The following is a 6,000-nucleotide window of genomic DNA, read 5'->3' on the forward strand; positions in this document are numbered from 1 at the left end:
CCTGCCATTCATTAGTCTTGATAATCTAGAGTAAAAGCAGAACTGATCAAGAGCAAAATAGACAATAGTGTATGTAAAATAGGCCGTGGGCCAGAGGGTCTCGCAAGCCCCCCCACACACACACACAACAAAACAAACTTTTTTTTTTAAATGTCTGGCTATGCTGAATAGGAGTTGGAATGTTAACACTGAAAATTTTCAGATGCACTACCTTTTTCAGCCCTACTATTAAGGGAAAACCGAATGCATTCTGGCCTGTGGCCTAAAACACTTAACATAAAGACTGCTAACTACATAATATACTTATAGCAACCTAGTCTGTGTATTTCTCAGAAGAGTGTATTTTCTTCAGGATTTCTTTGCTTTTGGTCAGCTTCGCCATGAACTCCTGGCTCTGCTAAAATTTTTTCCTCAGCTCCACCAATCAAAATACTGGAAAGGCTATAACAAGAGGTGTTCTAGAACATCTCTGCTATCAGCCTGAGCTCATCTTAAAGTGATCCGTAAAACAATATGCGAGGCGTCTGCTGAAATCTGGTAGATGTTTAGGTCTGTTCCCCCCCCCCCGGATCTGTCAGTCATGGTTAAAAACGAAGACATTTCCGGGGACAGCTCCAGCTGGGGACAGGCCACCAAAAATGGGGACTATCCCTGGAAACTGGGGACATCTGGTCACCCCATCTTAGAAGGTAAAATTATGAGCAAACTTAGTTCAGTTCAATCATGGGTCTAAACCACTTGAAGACTGTAAAAAGTTCAGCAGGCTTGCAGTCATGGCAAAATAGCTGCCAATCAATATTTGGCTGCGGGCAATATAATTTCTGATCTTTATCTCTAAAAAACTGATAAATTACTGTTATTGGTGTCTTAGAAGGCAAAGTTATGATCAACCTTCGTTCAGTTCAGTGATGGGGCTAGGTATGTGGTGGTTTAGTCCCTAGTGTAAAACACTTGAAGATGGGGCTAATACGCTGGGGACTAAACCACCGTAAACCCATTTGACAACATACAACACTCATGCCAAGGGGATGCAGATAGTTATAGGGGTCGATCGGCTCCTTTAACTACTGTCTGTACTAACTACTGTGTGTATTAACTGCTGTCTGTATCCCCATAGCATGAATATTCTATGTTGTCAAATGTTATCATTTCAATAAAAAAAGGAAATGCCAGATAGCAGCCAATGTGAAATCAAGATTTTTCTGTCAAAGTTCATTTCATTGAATCAGGGTCAAACTCTGATGTTGGTTCTTCATCACTTTTGTACTTTTGGTTAATATTGAAACAACATTGAAACCGTAACTAAATATCAATGGGACTTCAATGGTATCTCAGCTCATCTCATTTCAACTGATATTAAACCACACCAATTTACTATTAATACTTAAAAATATTGTGAAAAATATGCCCCTGCTTTATCTACTGCCAAGATAAATCTCATCATCTCTAGCCACTTTATCCTGTTCTACAGGGTCACAGGCAAGCTGGAGCCTATCCCAGCTGACTACGGGCGAAAGGCAGGGTACACCCTGGACAAGTCACCAGGTCATCACAGGGCTGACACATACAACCATTCACACCTACTGTCAATTTAGAGTCACCAGTTAACCTAACCTGCATGTCTTTGGACTGTGGGGGAAACCAGAGCACTCGGAAGAAACCCATGTGGACAACATGCAAACTCCGCGCAGAAAGACCCTCACCAGCCACGGGGCTCAAACCCAGACCTTCTTGCTATGAGGCAACAGAGCTAACCACTACACCACCATGCCAAGATAAATGTTATGAAATATATTTAAAGTCTTCTATTCTTAATCGTTAGGTTTTATCTAATATATAAATGACAACGGACAACTTTACATCAGTTAAAAAAAGTTTGTTTCACTGATCTCTAGGTAAAATATCTGGATAACTCACTGGCCAGTCAGAGTGAAGGGATCTGGTCGCTATATTACCATGCTCATCGGATCGTTACAATCATACCTCTGCTTGGGAAGCTACACAAAACTGGACATATTATTCATCTAATTGTTGAAGGGGAAAAACACACACACACCGGACATGTTATCCATCTACTTGTTGAGAAAATTGCAAGAAAAATGCCTGCATGTGCAGCAGTGAACTGTACCAATCATCATGTCAATGGTTATAGACGGACATTTCACCTGTGACTATTGATAGTGTGTGATCATTTTCACAGCTTTTACACATCTGTGTGCAGTGCCATTTGCATGTGTGTTTGTGTCAGTGTGTGCATGATTAATTTTTATCCCCCACCCAAACTAAGTTTGGTGGGGAATACAGAAACAGGTTCTATCCGTCTGGTCACATTTTCATTTCCGGGCCATATCTTTAAAACTACTGAAGATATCTTCATGAAACTTTGTATACATATCAAACAACCTGTGAACTGGTGCATTTTGCTATTTTGGATTTTTGAAAAGTATTTTTCAAATTTTTTACTTAAATAGATTTTTGATTTTTGATAATGATGACACTCGCGGCGAGGGCCTTTCTGTGTGGAGTTTGCATGTTCTCCCCGTGTCCACGTGGGTTTCCTCTGGGTGCTCCGGTTTCCCCCACAGTCCAAAGACATGCAGGTTAGGTTAACTGGTGACTCTAAATTGACCATAGGTGTGAATGTGAGTGTGAATGGTTGTCTGTGTCTATGTGTCAGCCCTGCGATGACCTGGCGACTTGTCCAGGGTGTACCCCGCCTTTCGCCCGTGGTCAGCTGGGATGGGCTCCAGCTTGCCTGCGACCCTGTAGAACAGGATAAAGTGGCTACAGATAATGAGATGAGATGAGATGACACTCACACATTAAAACAGACCACTCGAAAATTGGAACGTAAATGGCGTCAAACAAAGTTGGTAGTGTTAAAATTAGCATGGAAGGAGAGCTTCCTGAAGTATAGAAAAGCTCTTAGTGCTGCTAGATCAATATATCTCTCCTCCCTAATAGAAGATAAAATAATCATAGATTCCTATTTAATACTGTAGCAAAATTAACCAGGAATAAGTCCACTATAGACACATGCATACCTGTAGTATGTAGTAGCAACGATTTCATGAATTTTTTTAATGACAAAATTGAGAATATCCGACAAAAAATTCAAACTACTAATTTAAGGTCAGACAATGTAAGTGACCCTGTAGTTAACAATATAACTGTATCAGATAATCAATTAGAATGTTTTACTCCCATAAAAGAAACTGAATTACTTTCATTAATCTCGGCATCAAAAGCCTCAACTTGTGTACTAGATCCCTTACCTACACGTCTATTCAAACAGATAATCTCATCTCATTTCATTATCTCTAGCCGCTTTATCCTGTTCTACAGGGTTGCAGGCAAGCTGGAGCCTATCCCAGCTGACTATGGGCAAAAGGCAGGGTACACCCTGAACAAGTCGCCAGGTCATCACAGGGCTAACACATAGACACAGGCAACCATTCACACTCAATTTAGAGTCACCAGTTAACCTAAGCTGCATGTCTTTGGACTGTGGGGGAAACCGGAGCACCCAGAAGAAACCCACACAGACACAGGGAGAACATGCAAACTCCACACAGAAAGGCCCTCGTCAGACACGGGGCTTGAACCCGGACCTTCTTGCTGTGAGGTGACAGCGCTAACCACTATACCACCGTGCTGCCCCCAAACGGATAATACCTGAAGTAATTGAACTGCTTCTAAAAATAATAAATTCTTCTCTTACGATTGGCTATGTACCCAAATCCTTTAAACTAGCAGTTATCAAACCCTGATTAAAAAACCTGACCTTGATCCCTGTCAGCTGTCCAATTATCGGCCAATATTAAACCTCCCCTTTATCTCCAAAATCCTTGAAAAAGCTGTGGCACAGCAGTTATGCTCATATTTACATAGGAATAGCATCCATGAAATGTATCAGTCAGGATTTAGACCTAATCATAGCACAGAGACAGCTTTGGTTAAAGTAGTAAACGACCTACTGTTGGCGTCTGATCAGGGCTGTGTCTTGCTGCTTGTGTTGCTTGACCTTAGTGCAGCATTTGATACCATTGATCATTCCATTCTTCTGGATAGACTAGAAAATGTTGTGGGAGTTAAGGGAACGGCCCTCTCCTGGCTCAGCTCTTATTTAACTGATCGCTATCAGTATGTTGATATAAATGGTGATATTTCTCGACATACTGAGGTAATGTTTGGTGTTTCACAAGGTTCTGTCTTGGGTCCACTGCTTTTTTCTTTATATATGTTACCTCTGGGTGATATTATTCGTAAACATTGTATTAGTTTCCACTGTTATGCTGATGACACACAGTTGTATGCTTCTGCAAAACCTGATGAGAGACACCAGCTTAATACAATTGAGGAATGTGTAAAGGACATTAGACACTGGATGCTTATTAACTTCCTTCTGCTTAACTCTGACAAGACTGACATACTTGTATTAGGACCACATGCAGCTAGAAGCAAGTTTTCTGATTACATACGTAGTAACTCTGGATGGCCTTCCTGTTTCTTCGCATGCAGCAGTAAAAGACCTCAGAGTGATTATTGACCCCAGTCTTTCATTCAAAACTCACATTGATAACATTACCCGGATAGCTTTCTTTCATCTCAGAAATACTGCTAAGATAAGAAATTTAATGTCATTACATGATGTGGAAAAACTAGTTCATGCTTTCATTACCTCCAGGTTGGATTATTGTAATGCCTTACTGTCTGGATGTTCCAATAAGTGCATAAACAAGCTCCAGTTACTTCAAAATGCAGCAGCAAGAGCAAGAGTCCTTACTAGAACTAGAAAATATAACCACATCACCCCTGTCTTATCCACACTGCATTGGCTCCCAATCAAATTTCGTATTGATTATAAAATACTACTATTGACCTTTTAAAGCACTGAATGGTCTCGTGCCACAGTACCTGAGTGAACTTCTGGTCCTCTATGGCCTGCCACGCCTACTTAGATCAAAAGGTGCAGGCTATCTGCTGGTACCTCATATAGTGAAGGCTACATCAGGGGTCAGGCCTTTTCTTACAAAGCCCCACAGTTATGGAACAGCCTTCCAAGTAGTGTTCGGGAATCAGACACAGTCTCAGTGTTTAAGTCTAGGTTGAAAACATATCTGTTTAGTCAAGCCTTTTGTTAATGGTGTTTATGAGGTAAAGGTGTAGATCTGGAGGGTCCTTAGACATGGAGTGTTTTGGTAAACTGGGATGTATGGATGCTGTCAGTCCCCACTCGCTTGCTCACTCGAGTTTGTTGACAGTGTAGTGGCTGGCTGCTTTATGTCCCAGGGCTCCCTCATGCCTGTGTTACCTTCTGGCTCTCCCCTTTTAGTTATGCTGTCATAGTTAGTTGCCGGAGTCCCTGCTTGTACTCAGTGCAATATATATACTGTTCCTACTTATTCAGGTGACATTGGGCATACCTAACAACCTGTGTTTTCTCTCTCTTCTCCCCCTCCCCAAATCTGTCCCTCTGAGTTACATGTCGGTCCTGGGATCAAGATGCTGGCTTCTTCTGCTCCTTGGACCTGCCTGGTCCATCCTGGTGCCCTGTGTCTGGTTGGAGTCTCATTGCATCGCTCCTGTGGAGGGTGGCCCCATGTGGACAGTTGGGGGTCACGCCTGGACAGGGCCGTAACTCGGATTTTTCAAATACCGAGGTCAAACATTGCGATACATCTTATTTGCCAAAAAAAATGTCCTAATATGGTGACTTTTCATACATTTTGGAAACGAGTCAAAATCACAAGCCCAACAAGATGAACATGTAGGTGAACATGTTTATTTTAACAATTTCAAAACTGCACGATCACAAAAGTATTTTGTGTGTGTGTGTGCGTGAGTCAGTGAGAGAGTGTGTGAGAGTTTGAGTGAGTGATGGAGTGTGAGTGAGTGAGTGACAACGCAATCTAGCCGAGCCTGAATGGACTTCAATTGCTTTTTAAAAAATATATGCCCCTTTCAATAGCAAAATACTAGACGGTTATTGGACAAAAC

This window comes from Neoarius graeffei, chromosome 4 (genome assembly GCF_027579695.1).
Source record: "Neoarius graeffei isolate fNeoGra1 chromosome 4, fNeoGra1.pri, whole genome shotgun sequence".
NCBI classification, from domain to species: Eukaryota; Metazoa; Chordata; class Actinopteri; order Siluriformes; family Ariidae; genus Neoarius; species Neoarius graeffei.